Consider the following 16,720-nt stretch of genomic DNA (forward strand, 5'->3'; position numbering starts at 1 on the left):
TCTATGCTCCCAGTTTTGAAGAAAAAGAATAAGGCGGTTGCCAAAGATGTTTGGATTGTTGCAGCAAATAAATGTGGGGGTGGTAACACATGAAAATTGGTGTTTAGATGTAGATAGCTGTGATGTTGATGATTGTGAGGCAGCTGGTTTCCGCTTTTGTAGTCTTTTTCTTTGGGGTTCATAATGCCTGTGGGCAGGAGGAACTTGAGCAGGCCAGCATCAGGAACAGTCAACATGGATTCACCAAGGGCAAGTCATGCCTGACCAACCTGATTGCCTTCTCTGATGAGATAACTGGCTCTGTGGATATGGGTAAAGTGGTGGATGTGATATACCTTGACTTTAGCAAAGCTTTTGATACGGTCTCCCACAGTATTCTTGCCAACAAGTGAAAAAAAAATGGATTGAATCAATGGACTATAAAATGGATAGAAATCTAGCTAGATCATCAGGCTCAACGGGTACTAATCAACAGCTAGATGTCTAGTTGGCAGCCGGTATCAAGCGGAGTTCCCCAGGGATCATTCCTGGGGCCGGTTTTCTTCAACATCTTTATTAATGATCTGGATGATGGGATGGATTGCACCTTCAGCAAGTTTGCAGATGACACTAAGTTGGGGGGAGAGGTAGATATGCTGCAGGGTAGGGATAGGTTACAAAGGGACCTAGACAAATTGGAGGATTGGGCCAAAAGAAATCTGGTGAGGTTCAACAAGGACAAGTGCAGACTCCTGCACTTAGGAAGGAAGAATCCCATGCACTGCTACAGGCTGGGGACCACCTGGCTAAGCAAGAGTTCTGCAGAAAAGGAACTGGGGATTATAGTGGACAAGAAGCTGGATATGAGTCAGCAGTGTGCCCTTGTTGCCAAGAAGGCTAATGGCATATTGGTCTGCATTAGGAGGAGCATTGCCAGCAGACCGAGGGAAGTGATTATTCCCCTCTATTCGGCACTGGTGAGGATACACCTGGAGTACTGCGTCCAGTTTTGATCCCCTCACTACAAAAAGAATGTGGACAAATTGGAGAGAGTTCAGCAGAAAGCAACAAAAATGATTAGGGGGCTGGAGCACATGACTTATGAGGAGAGGCTGAGGGAGCTGGGGTTATTTAGTCTGCAGAAGAGAAGAGTGAGGGGGGATTTGTTAGCAGCCTTCAAATTCCTGAAGGGGGGTTCCAAAGAGGATGGAGCTTGGCTGTTCTCCATGGTGGCAGATGACAGAACATGGAGCAATGGTCTCAAGTGGCAGTGGGGGAGGTCTAGGGTGGATATTAGGAAAAACTTTTTCACTAGGAGGGTGGTAAAACCTTTAAGGATGGAGATTTCAAGGCCCAGCTGAACAAAACCCTGGCTGGGATGATTTAGTTGGGGCTGGTCCTGCTTTGAGCAGGGGGTTGTCCTGAGATCTCTTCCAACCCTAATCTTCTATGATCTCTGTGCTCTGGGATTTACTATATCTCCTTTTTTGTGTAGGTGTGTAAATTCCCAGGGAATGCAATGTGGCTCTAGTCTTTTAGTGTGTGGAGGGATTCATCAATTTTTTCTGTAAAAAACTTGGATCCTTTGAATGGAAGTTCTTCCACGGTAGTCTTAATCTCTCTCGGAAAGCCAGAAGGGTGAAGCCAGGAAGCTCTGCACATGACCACTGCTGTTGAGATGGAGCACGCATCTGTGTCAGTGGAGTCTAGAAAGGCCTGCAACAATGTCTTTGTGAGAAGCTGACCCGCAGAAATGACCGCCTGAAACTGTTCCTTTTGATCAGCTGGAAGGTGTTCAATGAAGGTGCTTCATTTAGAAAAATTAATTATATGATTGTGTTTTGCCATAAATGCTTGGTAATTAGTGATCCTAAATTGTAGGGTTGCCGATGAATATGATTTTTGTCCAAATAAATACAGTTGTTTCTAGCCCTTATCATAGGGTTTTGATTTTAGTGTGGTGCTCTCTGCCACATAGCATTGACAACAAGGAAATTTGTGGATGGGTGGGAAAATAAAACATCTGGGTCCTTAGAGGGAACATAATAATTTTTGTCTGGTCTTTTGAATGTAGGAGTTATTATGGCTGATGTCTGCCATAGCGTTTTTGCTGAGTCCAGCAAGGTCTCGTTGATAGGGAGTGCAATGCGAGTCCATGATGGTGTATGTAGGATGTTGAGCAGCTTGTGTTCCTTCACCTCTTCAGCTGGAATTTGTAGAAAATCTACTACTCTTAATGAGATCTTGAAACTGTTTGAAGTCATCTGCCAAGGTTGGTGGAGAAGATATAATGGCTTCATCAGGAGAGGATGAAGTTAGTTGTTTGAGTAATCTTTGTCTAGCCTCACTTCCTGTTCCTCAAACATCTCCTCTTGTGGATCATGAGCTCTGATAGAGAAGCTGAAGGAGATTGTCTTCCGCTATCCCAATGAGCGACACTGGGGGCCCTTGAGAATTGGTGCCTATAGGCCACCCAGAGGTCCCACTATGGCCACTGAGTGGCATGTGTGGGGGCATCCAAGGGTGTCTGTACCAACTGGGTTTCTCTCGTGGTGGTAAATTGGTTCTTTAGAGGTTACTGGTTGGCTCGCTCCTTGGTATTGGAATGGAGAACCTTCCACAGAGACTGAATATAAATTGTCATCATCATCCCCTTTATAGCTGCTTGACAGAGGTGGAGCCATCATGTATGCTGAGTGAGACTCTCTTGGTACTATATGTATGTCAAGGGACTGAGATGTGGCAGGTACTGAGATTGTGTTGGTGCCGAGTATTGAAGGGAGGTGTATTACAACTAACTAATGGAAACTCTATGAGCTAACATTATTAATCAAGAACAGAAAGCAAGATATAGATGAGGAATTCTCAAATCGGACCCTGCTGAGGCTCCATCTCAGGCCAAAGGCGGTTGAGAAGGTACTGAAAGCTGCTAGCTTGTGCAGCTCTATATAGCCCTGAGGCAGGGCATGAGATGAGAAGAGCGCATGTGTGGGCCAAACGGACACAATCTCAATCTGAGATGCAAGGACGTGGATACACCTAGAGTAGAGCACTTACAGGCACACTAATCGAAGAAAAATCTCTGTTGGAGCAGCAACTACAAAGTATCTGGACAGATTGGGAAGCCCAGCTACAAAGATCTCAGCAAGATGATGAGCAAGATGGATCCATGAGATCAGAAGGTTTTCTATGAAAGAGAGGAGGTCAGGAAGGCCTTAGCTAAACTGGAACTTGCTAACAGAGATGAGTTGCAGCAGGGACTTAAAGAGCTGAGATATCACCTAGAGAAGGAAATCAGAATCAGAAACCACAGTGGTCAGCTGCCTGGATGTGGAACTGGCCAGTCAGAGGACTTGGTTAAGACCAGACATTTACAAACTTTTCTACCTGATTTGTAAACTTCCACCCCAAGGCCCAGAGGTGAGACGTCAATCTCTCCCCGCTCAAATAATGCAAAACCCCACAGTCTTTCAGTGGGAAACTCCCCTGGACACTTATTTGGCTCAGTTCAAAATCATAGCCCAAATAAATGGTTGAGAAGGTGAACAGAAAGGGGGATTTCTAGCAGCCAGCTTGAGTGGCCCAGCTCTGATGGTGCTGCAAAACTTATCCTCAAAAAGAGACTCAGTTATTCAGATCTGGTACAAGTACTTAATGTGCAGTTTGGAGCCAGCCATCAATGTGAGCTGGCCAGGGCAGAGCCCAGCGCTAGAAAGAGTGGGAAAGAGGAGATGCCACCTGCACTGGCAAAAGACCTGCAAAGACACATGTTCTTGGCAGCAGTGCACCAGAAGAAGAAGCAGTCACTATTGAGGAAGATGGACTTGTGGTGATCAGCTTTCTGCAAGTACAGTTCTGTGTCTAATATGTAGAATGCAAGAGGGGATTCTAATCTCATCCATGATATTTTTTTATTACAAAAAGTGAAATTCACTTTATTAAAAAAGCCAATAATGCAAAAACTAAGGGAAAGCAGTTCCGTTAAATATTGGTACTGTGAAAAAAAAAATGGCATAAATAGGATTGTTATAAATATAAGGTAGGCCAGGACAGAATGTCACAAGTGTCTAGTGAAAGGCTCTCACCCAATTTGAAAAAAGAGTACAGGAAATAAGTAGTGGGTACTGGCTCAAACATAATGTAACCCTTCTACCAGTCAGATTTGGCAGCAACAAGGGCTGGGTTCAGCATCTAGGGGTTCCTTTTCAACAATACAACACAAACCGGCTCGAGCGCACACCTAGTGACCTGGGACAATTACACACCACCCTCTGGGCGCCTTTAAGAGGGTGCCTTCCCCTCTTGCAAGAACAGAGTCTGAGTGTAGCACAAAACTTTTCATAAAAGGAGGGAAATAATGCAGCATTAATTTGGGGGAAACACTGCAAACAGGGTTTATAAACATAAACCATGAGCAAAAGACCCACCACCAAGTAAGTTGGGCAGTGTCCTTTTCCCCTCATGTTCTTAAATCCAGCAACCCAAAATTCCCTTTAACGTGTGTCATAAATATAAAGGGAAGGGTAAACCCCTTTAAAATCCCTCCTGGCCAGAGGAAAAATCCTCCCACCTGTAAAGGGTTAAGAAGCTAAAGGTAACCTCGCTGGCACCTGACCAAAATGACCAATGAGGAGACAAGATACTTTCAAAAGCTGGGAGGAGGGAGAAAAACAAAGGGTCTGTGTGATGCTTTTGCCAGAGACAGAACAGGAATGGAGTCTTAGAACTTAGTAAGTAATCTAGCTAGGTATGTGTTAGATTATGATTTCTTTACATGGCTGAGAAAAGAACTGTGCTGAATAGAATGACTATTTCTGTCTGTGTGTCTTTTTTGTAACTTAAGGTTTTGCCTAGAGGGATTCTCTATGTTTTGAATCTAATTACCCTGTAAGGTATCTACCATCCTGATTTTACAGAGGTGATTCTTTTCTACTTATATTAAAAGTCTTCTTTTCAGAAACTGAATGCTTTTTCATTGTTCTTAAGATCCAAGGGTTTGGGTCTATGGTCACCTATGAAAATTGGTGAGGATTTTTACCAAACCTTCCCCAGGAAGTGGGGTGCAAGGGTTGGGAGGATTTTGGGGGGAAAGACGTGTCCAAACTATGTGTTTTCAGGAACCCTGATAAAGTTTGGTGGTTGCAGTGGAAGTCCACAGGTAAAATAGTTTGTACCTTGGGAAAGTTTTAACCTAAGCTGGTAAAAGTAAGCTTAGGAGGTTTTCATGCAAGTCCCCACATCTGTACCCTAGAGTTCAGCATGGGGAAGGAACATTGACAACATGCCCATCGCTTCTCTACACCCCTCTCCCAACTGCTGCCCTTGGACAGTGCAGACCCAGAGTTTAGAGGTGCATCTGCAGAGTTTGCCTCCCACCCTGGATGGAGCGGGGGCAGGCAGTTAGGAGGCACCTTACTCACTCTGCTGTTCAAGCTCTCATTCAGCACCACTCTCTGATGGGCTCTCCTCTGGCACTCTCCACCAGCTGCCTGGGCCAAGATGTCTTCAGGGCCGCCCACTTAACATAACGCTTAGTGATTTCAGCTGTTAGTGGAGGAGCCTCACTGCTGGTGTACACTGGAAAGTCTCTTGCATCAGAGACACTATCCCAAAGCAGGTCTAATACTTAAACTAGGTATCAGTGATTTCAGCTCTGCAGTATGTAACAAGACTCTCAGTTGAGTCTAAATTAGCTCTGTTGTTATACAGTGGAGAGAGAAAGGATCAAATAGCATCTGGGGCAAAAGGCACCCACTTCCCCTTCCTCTCTCAACTCACTGGGCTTTGGAATCCATGCCCCCTGCCTAGCGAGTGCTGTTTAGTTGAGGGTGGGTCCTTCAATCAGGAAATGCCAAGTACGGTTCTGCTGCCCTTGATTCATACAACAAGGATTGCAACCCTTTATTACTCCTGCCCCAATAACCAGGAGACTGGGGATCCCACACAAGCTAAAAGTGACAATTTGGGCAAGCAATCCCATCATAGAATCATAGAATTTCAGGATTGGAAGGGACCTCAGGAGGTCATCTAGTCCAACCCCCTGCTGAAAGCAGGACCAATCCCCAACTAAATCATCCCAGCCCATCATGCTGAGCACCTAGGCAGGGTGGGTGTGACCATGCAGACGAGATCAGCTCCTGAAGTTTTTTCCACAGCTTGCCACTAGATGTCAGGGGAAAGCTTATTCAGACTCTGCTTACATCAACATTATATGCGACATGTTACAAAATTCTAGGGAATAAGGGATCCAAAACTGAACCACCTAATTGGTCTCAAATACAGAAAGTGATCTCTGGAATTTGAGAAAGAAGTCTGGACAGCCAAGGTAGTGGATGAGCTAATGGTCCATTTGAATTTCATTAGGATTAGTAAATGTATAATACATGCCAGGAAAAGTTGTCTGACAAATTCCGTCTATGGCTATTTCCTTTAAAGATGTGACCCAGGTGAAGCAAGTGATTTGTGGGTAATTGGTTCCAGGTGAACAAATTGTCCTGCCCCGGAGCAGAGATGATTATAACAGCTATATGCTGTAGTAGCTTTCCAGTAATAGAAAGCTAGGAAGGGTTAAGACCTACTTTACGAACAAGGGTCTTGGGGGAAATCATAGTTGCTAGAGACCTTGTAGGTCTGAAGCAGGATGTTTTTAACCTAAGCTGGTAGAAATAAGCTTTTTATTTGCTGTTTATAATGTATATTTGCTGAATTTAATGTAAAATAAGTAAAATAATTCAGGTTTTAACCAGTCATGGGGCCTTACCCATAATTCTTGTTAAGAAAAAAATGGCAGCAGCAGATTCTGTGTGGATCATATAAAACTAAATGAAGTCACTTTAAAGCAGGGGTCTCAAACATGCGGCCTGCCATAGGTGCTGACAGCCAAGCTGTCCTCCCCCTTCCAAGCGCGCCACATCCTGCTCCTCCGTCTACCTCCCAGCGCTTCCCGCCGCCAAACAGCTGTTTGGCGGCACTTAGGACTTTCCAGGAGGGAGCAGGGAGAAGCAGGGATGTGGCGCGCTTAGGGGTGGAGGTGGAGAAGAGGCAAGGCCAGGGCGGGGATTTGGGGAATAGGGACAGGGAGGGGGCGGAGTTGGGGCAGGGACTTTGGGGAAGGGGTTGGAATGGGGGTGAGGAAGGGGTGGTGCGAGGTGGGGCAGGGGCTGGGCCTCATGGAGGGATGGAGTGGGGGTGGGGCTGGGATCAGAGGGGGGGCTTTAAATGAAGTAATTCTAAAAGTAAATGCATGTTTTGTCATTTGAGTGAGGTGCATTATTGAGTGTTTATATTTTATTAAAACCCCTCTTTGCATTACAGTTTTTAAAAAGTTAATACATTGACTTTTAATAGCATACTATATTACTCTTCATTTTTCACTATACTTTTGTATTGTTGTATGAAAAGGTTTCAGTGATGTGACCCTCGGGCCAATGTACTTGTCCTCATGTGGCCCTTGTGGTGATTTGAGTTTGAGATCCTTGCTTTAAGGGATTCTTATCCATCACCATGAGTAGATGATACCATAGATTCATAGACATTTAGGTCAGAAGGGACCATTATGATCATCTAGTCTGACCTCCTGCACAACGCAGGCCACAGAATTTCACCTACCACTCCTGCAAAAAACCTCATACCTATATCTGTGCTATTGGAGTCCTCAAATCGTAGGTTAAAGACTTCAAGGAGCAGAGAATCCTCCAGCAAGTGACCCGTGCCCCATGCTACAGAGGAAGGCAAAAAACCTCCAGGGCCTCTTCCAATCTGCCCTGCAGGAAAATTCCTTCCCGACCCCAAATATGGTGATCAGCTAAACCCTGAGCATATGGGCAAGATTCATCAGCCAGATACGACAGAAAATTCTTTCCTGAGTAACTCGGATCCCACCCCATCTAATATCCCATCACAGGCCATTGGGCCTATTTACCATGAATATTTAATTACCAAACCCATGTTATCCCATCATACCATCTCCTCCATAAACTTATCGAGTTTAATCTTAAAGCCAGATAGATCTTTTGCCCCTACTGCTTCCCTTGGAAGGCTATTCCAAAACTTCACTCCTCTGATGGTTAGAAACCTTCGTCTAATTTCTAGTCTAAATTTCCTGGTGGCCAGTTTATATCCATTTGTTCTTGTGTCCATATTGGTACTGAGCTTAAATAATTCCTCTCCCTCTCCGGTATTTATCCCTCTGATATATTTATAGAGAGCAATCATATCTCCCCTCAACCTTCTTTTGGTTAGGCTAAACAAGCCAAGCTCCTTGAGTCTCCTTTCATAAGACAGGTTTTCCATTCCTCGGATCATCCTAGTAGCCCTTCTCTGTACCTGTTCCAGTTTGAATTCTTCCTTCTTAAACATGGGGGACCAGAACTGCACACAGTATTCCAGGTGAGGTCTCACCAGTGCCTTGTATAACGGTACTAAAACCTCCTTATCCCTACTGGAAATACCTCTCCTGATGCATCCCAAGACCGCATTAGCTTTTTTCACGGCCATATCACATTGGCAGCTCATAGTCATCCTATGATCAACCAATACTCCAAGGTTCTTTTCCTCCTCCGTTACTTCTAATTGCTGCGTCCCCAGCTTATAACTAAAATTCTTGTTATTAATCCCTAAATGCATGACCTTACACTTCTCACTATTAAATTTCATCCTATTACTCCAGTTTACAAGGTCATCCAGATATTGTTGTTGGTTCAATCTGGTTTTCCATACTTATCTTAGTGGGTATTGGCAAATGCAAGTAGATCCACATGAGAGAGACAGCTGCTTTCAGAGCAGGACAAAAACCTGTGGCAATTTAACATGTTTATTTTTGGCCTGTGTAAATCACAAGCCATGTCTGAAAGGCTAAAGGAGAGTATTTTATTGCATTCCACCCTCAGCCTATTTGTTATACCTAGAAGATATCTTGGTGAATGCTAAACCTTTGAACAGGAAGGGTACATTTACAAATGGTTCATGATAAATTTAAGGATGCCAGTCTGAAATTGAACCAAAAGAAATGGGAGTTCTTTCAAAAAGAGGTAATTAACTTTGGGTACAGAGTCAGAGAGGGGGACATTTCCACTCAAAATAAGAAAAGAAAAAGGCTGTACAAAACTGGCTGACTCCCCACACTCAGATCTGTAGAGTTTGGTAGGGCCCTGTTTCTATTACAGAAGGCTCATTTGTGGGTTTGCCAATACTGCAAAACCATTGAATAGGTTGGGTGAGAAAAGGAAACCATTTCAGCGGTTGAAAGAGTGATTTAGAATTTTCAGTGCAAAGAGGCTTTTGTGACTTTCTTAGCCTACCCATCTGTCAGGGTTCCCTCCCAATTCTGAACTCTGGGGTTCAGATGTGGAGAGTGCATGAAAGACCCCCCTAGCTTATTTCTACCAGCTCAGATTAAAAACTTCCCCAAGGCACAAATCCTTTCCTTGTCCTTGGACGGTATTGCTTCCACCACCAAGTGATTTAGACAAAGATTCAGGAAAAAGACCACTTGGAGTCCCTATTTCCCCAAAATATTCCCCCAAGGCCCTTCACCCCCTTTCCTGGGAAGGCTTGAGAATAATATACTAACGAATAGATTAACAAAGTGAGCACAGACCAAACCCTTTGGTTTTTAGGACACTAAAAACCAATCAGGTTCTTAAAAGAAGAACTTTATAATAAAGAAAAAAGTAAAAGAATCACACCTGCAAAATCAGGATGGAAGGTAACTTTACAGGGTAATAAAAGATTTAAAACACAGAGGATTCCTCTCTAGGCTCAACTTTAAAGTTACAAAAACAGGAATAAACCTCCCTTTTAGCATAGGGAAAATTCACACACAAAATCAAAAGATAATCTAAGATAGTGATCAATGGCTCCATGGCTCCATGTCTAGTTGGCAGCCGGTATCAAGTGGAGTGCCCCAAGCTGAGCAGCGGGGGACAGCAGAGCAGCACACAGCAGGAGTTTGCCTGGGATTGGTGAGTATCCAAGTGCGTGTTTGCTGAGTAAGTATCCGAGTGTGTGTTTGCTGGGAGGGCAGTGTGAGAGCCTGAGCGAGTGTCTGATTGGCTGGTAGCCTGCAGGGGGCGGGCACTGGGGCTGTCTGTTTGTCTGTTTCAGGGGAGCCTGGCAGTTCAAAAATAGCCAGAGCTTCGCGAACCAGCTGAGCGGCGGCTGAGCAGCGGGGGACAGCAGAGCAGCACACAGCAGGAGTTTGCCTGGGAGTTCGCCTGGAGTGAGCCCAGTGAGGCTTACATCTTGCCAACTTCTCTGAGGAAGCTCATAGTAAGAAGGTGATATGGAAGCGGGGGGTTCAGCTGTTGTGACCTGCACTGGATGTGCCATGTTTGTCTTTCTTCCACAGGACAGAAGCGACTTTGTGTGTACAAAGTGCAAGCTGGTCTCCATACTGGAAGAGAAGATTGAAGATTGCGTTGCATATGAGAAACGGAGGATTTTCTGGACAAAAGTCAGGCTATGCTTCTACGGGCACAAAGCTCTAAAGATTTAGAGCAGGTTGCACAGCGGAGCCAAGAGGCCAGTGAAGAAGCTTGGCAACATGTGACCTCCAGAAGAAGAAGGGGGAATGTCCGGGTTCCAGCAACGCGGACACAGGTAACTAACCGCTTTCATGTTCTCTCCACAGGTACCATTGCGGAGAGTGGACCAGATGATATGTCTGGGGCGAGAAAGCAGAAGGAGACTCCGCTGGTTGGAAGACATGAGATGCGCTGTCCTGAGATGGGGGGTTCCACGACCACCACTCCCAAGAGAAGGAGGCGGGTGGTGGTGGTCGGGGACTCTCTACTCCGGGGGACTGAGTCATCTATCTGCCATCCTGACCGGGAAAACCGAGAAGTCTGCTGCTTGCCGGGGGATAAGATTCGCGATGTGACGGAGAGACTGCCGAGACTCATCAAGCCCTCGGATCGCTACCCCTTCCTGCTTCTCCACGTGGGCACCAATGATACTGCCAAGAATGACCTTGAGCGGATCACTGCGGACTACGTGGCTCTGGGAAGAAGGATAAAGGAGTTGGAGGCGTAAGTGGTGTTCTCGCCCATCCTCCCCGTGGAAGGAAAAGGCCTGGGTAGGGACCGTCGAATCGTGGAAGTCAACGAATGGCTACGCAGGTGGTGTCGGAGAGAAGGCTTTGGATTCTTTGACCATGGGATGGTGTTCCATGAAGGAGGAGTGCTGGGCAGAGACGGGCTCCACCTTAGGAAGAGAGGGAAGAGCATCTTTGTGAGCAGGCTGGCTAACCTAGTGAGGAGGGCTTTAAACTAGGTTCACCGGGGGAAGGAGACCAAAGCCCTGAGGTAAGTGGGAAAGCGGGATACCGGGAGGAAGCACAGGCAGGAATGTCTGTGAGGGGAGGGCTCCTGCCTCATACTGAGAGAATGAGGGGCAATCAGCAGGTTATCTCAAGTGCTTATATACGAATGCACAAAGCCTTGGAAACAAGCAGGGAGAACTGGAGGTCCTGGTGATGTCAAGGAATTATGACGTGATTGGAATAACAGAGACTTGGTGGGATAACTCACATGACTGGAGTACTGACATGGATGGTTATAAACTGTTCAGGAAGGACAGGCAGGGCAGAAAAGGTGGGAGAGTAGCACTGTATGTAAGGGAGCAGTATGACTGCTCAGAGCTCCGCTACGAAACTGCAGAAAAACCTGAGTGTCTCTGGATTAAGTTTAGAAGTGTGAGCAACAGGAGTGATGTAGTGGTGGGAGTCTGCTATCGACCACCAGACCAGGGGGATGAGGTGGATGAGGCTTTCTTCCTGCAGCTCGCAGAAGCTACTAGATCGCATGCCCTGGTTCTCATGGGTGACTTTAATTTTCCTGATATCTGCTGGGAGAGCAATACAGCGGTGCATAGACAATCCAGGAAGTTTTTGGAAAGCGTAGGGGACAATTTCCTGGTGCAAGTGCTAGAGGAGCCAACTAGGGGGGGAGCTTTTCTTGACCTGCTGCTCACAAACCGGGAAGAATTAGTAGGGGAAGCAAAAGTGGATGGGAATCTGGGAGGCAGTGACCATGAGTTGGTTGAGTTCAGGATCCTGACACAGGGAAGAAAGGTAAGCAGCAGGATACGGACCCTGGACTTCAGGAAAGCAGACTTCGACTCCCTCAGGGAACGGATGGGTAGGATCCCCTGGGGGACTAACATGAAGGGGAAAGGAGTCCAGGAGAGCTGGCTGTATTTCAAGGAATCCCTGTTGAGGTTACACGGACAAACCATCCCGATGTGTCGAAAGAATAGTAAATATGGCAGGCGACCAGCTTGGCTTAACGGTGAAATCCTAGCGGATCTTAAGCATAAAAAAGAAGCTTACAAGAAGTGGAAGGTTGGACATGTGACCAGGGAAGAGTATAAAAATATTGCTCGGGCATGTAGGAATGAAATTAGGAGGGCCAAATCGCACCTGGAGCTGCAGCTAGCGAGAGATGTTAAGAGTAACAAGAAGGGTTTCTTCAGGTGTGTTGGCAACAAGAAGAAAGCCAAGGAAAGTGTGGGCCCCTTAATGAATGAGGGAGGCAACATAGTGACAGAGGATGTGGAAAAAGCTAATGTACTCAATGCTTTTTTTGCCTCTGTCTTCACGAACAAGGACAGCTCCCAGACTGCTGCGCTGGGCATCACAACATGGGGAATAGATGGCCAGCCCTTTGTGGAGAAAGAGGTGGTTAGGGACTATTTAGAAAAGCTGGATGTGCACAAGTCCATGGGGCCGGACGAGTTGCATCCGAGAGTGCTAAAGGAACTGGCGGCTGTGATTGCAGAGCCATTGGCCATTATCTTTGAAAACTCGTGGCGAATGGGGGAAGTCCCGGATGACTGGAAAAAGGCTAATGTAGTGCCAATCTTTAAAAAAGGGAAGAAAGAGGATCCTGGGAACTACAGGCCAGTGAGCCTCACTTCAGTCCCCGGAAAAATCATGGAGCAGGTCCTCAAAGAATCAATCCTGAAGCACTTACATGAGAGGAAAGTGATCAGGAACAGTCAGCATGGATTCACCAAGGGAAGGTCATGCCTGACTAATCTAATCGCCTTCTATGATGAGATTACTGGTTCTGTGGATGAAGGGAAAGCAGTGGATGTCTTGTATCTTGACTTTAGCAAAGCTTTTGACACGGTCTCCCACAGTATTTTTGTCAGCAAGTTAAAGAAGTATGGGCTGGATGAATGCACTATAAGGTGGGTAGAAAGTTGGCTAGATTGTCGGGCTCAACGGGTAGTGATCAATGGCTCCATGTCTAGTTGGCAGCCGGTGTCAAGTGGAGTGCCCCAGGGGTCGGTCCTGGGGCCGGTTTTGTTCAATATCTTCATAAATGATCTGAAGGATGGTGTGGATTGGACTCTCAGCAAATTTGTGGATGATACTAAATTAGGAGGAGTGGTAGATACGCTGGAGGACAGGGATAGGATGCAGAGGGACCTAGACAAATTGGAGGATTGGGCCAAAAGAAATCTGTTGAGGTTCAATAAGGATAAGTGCAGGGTCCTGCACTTAGGACGGAAGAACCCAATGCACAGCTACAGACTAGGGACCGAATGGCTAGGCAGCAGTTCTGCGGAAAAGGACCTAGGGGTGACAGTGGACGAGAAGCTGGATATGAGTCAACAGTGTGCCCTTGTTGCCAAGAAGGCCAATGGCATTTTGGGATGTATAAGTAGGGGCATAGCGAGCAGATCGAGGGACGTGATCGTCCCCCTCTATTCGACATTGGTGAGGCCTCATCTGGAGTACTGTGCCCACACTACAAGAAGGATGTGGATAAATTGGAGAGAGTCCAGTGAAGGGCAACAAAAATGATTGGGGGCTGGAACAAATGACTTATGAGGAGAGGCTGAGGGAACTGGGATTGTTTAGTCTGCGGAAGAGAAGAATGAGGGGGGATTTGATAGTTGCTTTCAACTACCTGAGAGGTGGTTCCAGAGAGGATGGTTCTAGACTATTCTCAGTGGTGGAAGAGGACAGGACAAGGAGTAATGGTCTCAAGTTGCAGTGGGGGAGGTTTAGGTTGGATATTAGGAAAAACTTTTTCACTAGGAGGGTGGTGAAACACTGGAATGCGTTGCCTAGGGAGGTGGTGGAATCTCCTTCCTTAGAAGTTTTTAAGGTCAGGCTTGACAAAGCCCTGGCTGGGATGATTTAATTGGGGATGGGCCCTGCTTTTGAGCAGGGGGTTGGACTAGATGACCTCCTGAGGTCCCTTCCAACCCTGATATTCTATGATTAAGGGTCGGTCTTCGGGCTGGTTTTGTTCAATATCTTCATAAATGATCTGGAGGATGGAGTGGATTGCACCCTCAGCAATTTTGCAGATGACACTAAACTGGGAGGAGAGGTAGATATGCTGGAGGGTAGGGATAGGATACAGAGGGCCCTAGACAAATAAGAGGATTGGGCCAAAAGAAATCTGATGAGGTTCAACAAGGACAAGTGCAGAGTCCTGCACTTAGGACGGAAGAATCCCATGCACTGCTACAGACTAGGGACCGAATGACTCGGCAGCAGTTCTGCACAAAAGGACCTAGGGGTTACAGTGGACGAGAAGCTGGATATGAGTCAACAGTGTGCCCTTGTTGCCAAGAAGGCCAATGGCATTTGGGGATGTATATGTAGGGGCATTGCCAGCAGATCGAGGGACGTGATCGTTCCCCTCTGTTCGACATTGGTGAGGCATCATCTGGAGTACTGTGTCCAGTTTTGGGCCCCACACTACAAGAAGGATGTGGAAAAATTGGAAAGAGTCCAGCGGAGGGCAACAAAAATGATTAGGGGACTGGAACACATGACTTATGAGGAGAGGCTGAGGGAACTGGGATTGTTTAGTCTGCGGAAGAGAAGAATGAGGGGGGATTTGATAGCTGCTTTCAGCTACCTGAAAGGGGGTTCCAAAGAGGATGGATCTAGACTGTTCTCAGTGGTAGCAGAACAAGGAGTAATGGTCTCAAGTTGCAGTGGGGGAGGTTTAGGTTGGATATTAGGAAAAAGTTTTTCACTAGGAGGGTGGTGAAACACTGGAATGCGTTACCTAGGGAGGTGGTGGAATCTCCTTCTTTAGAAGTTTTTAAGGTCAGGCTTGAGAAAGCCTTGGCTGGGATGATTTAGTTGGGGATTTGTCCTGCTTTGAGCAGGGGGTTGGATTAGATGACCTCCTGAGGTCCTTTCCAACCCTGATATTCTATGATTTCCTTGCTATTACTTACAATTTCTGTAATTTTAGATGTATCATTCCAGGATCTTTTTAGGAGCTGGTTTACCTGCTTGGTCTCTCACTCTGTTCTGAGAGGGAACCAACAAAGAGAGCAGAAACAATGCCCCTCCCCCCGATTTGAAAGTATTTTCTTTTCCCATTGGTCCTTCTGGTCAGGTGCCAACTAGGTTAATTGAACTGATTAACCCCTTACAGGTAAAATGATTCTGTACCTCTGTCTGTACTTCTGGCCAGAAGGTATTTTATGTTACTGCATATATAAAGGTTGTTACCCTTCCCTTTATATTTATGACACCATGTTTCAAAACTCTAGTCATGTTGGACACATCGCATGTGCTAGTGCTTATCGTTTTAGGACATTATTGACACAAGAACAAAGGACTTGAGAGAGTGGTGGCTTATTTCAGAAAAAATGTAAGTTCTCCAGAGAGAAATCTTTGCATCATCCAAAAGGAACTCCTGGCAATGGTTAAATATATAGAACATTTTCACGGGAGGAAGACTGTGGACATGCATCCCTGGCATGACTCTTTGTCCAATTCCTAAGGATTCTTCAATCTAAACTGGAGTGCTATGGTTTCACAGTATCAGCCAGTGGCTATTCAGGAGCTTGTTCTTTCAACAAAACCAATGTGATGGAGTCTATTGGAGCTTTTCTGCCACCTGCTGAAGGCATTGGCACCCTGATGCCCACCTACTCAAGTTGAGCTACCAATAAGACTTTCGTCCAGAGGCCTAGAAGGGCCAGGAGGAGACCTTGACCACTTGGGACTTAGCAGGCCAGTTAAGAAGGCATGCTTGCTTCTTCTCAAGGGCAGTGCTGTGTGAGACTGGAACAGAGAAGGAGCAACTGAGTGCTAACCTGGAACCCCAGAGTCAGGTCAGGGTCTTGTCTTCAAGTGCTTCAACCAAGCCCTTGCCTTTCAGGATTTGTGTTTATTTAAAAGTGCAGGCAGCCACATTCTGATCTTCTCTTTATTTAACTGTTTAGAGACTGATGCTGAATTTACAGCACAGGCCACCCAGTTTCAAGCAGGCAGCTGTAACTTTTTGGACTAAGGCAGGGCATGGCTGCAGTACAACATTTGGCTCCCCTGGAGGTGCTATGGAGCAGTCCCACCTATGACAATCACATTTACCTTTCCAGCATTCAGATTATTACAGAGAAGAGATAGCTGCAACCTGTTTCCATTGTAAAGCCCAATTCTAGTTCTTCTAACTTTGGCATAGAAAATTGGAGTGGCTTAAGAGTTGCATAATTTACACTAAAGACGAGAGTATTTCTGAAAGCTTCAATGTAGTTCAAAGTATTGTTGAAATACATATAATTAAAAATTACATTGATTTTAAATGTTGTTTGCTTCTCCCTCTTGCTCAAAAGGGGCTTATTACCTCTTCAAACTTTCCACCTAGTTAAGTTGTCTTTAAAACCTGTGCTCTGGCTATAGGTGATCAAAATAGATTGTAATTGAGCAAAGTTATGAATGATTGTTGTTGTGTATAGTTATGGGCACAATTCCTAC

The sequence above is a fragment of the Caretta caretta genome, chromosome 2 (genome assembly GCF_965140235.1).
Source record: "Caretta caretta isolate rCarCar2 chromosome 2, rCarCar1.hap1, whole genome shotgun sequence".
NCBI lineage: Eukaryota > Metazoa > Chordata > Testudines > Cheloniidae > Caretta > Caretta caretta.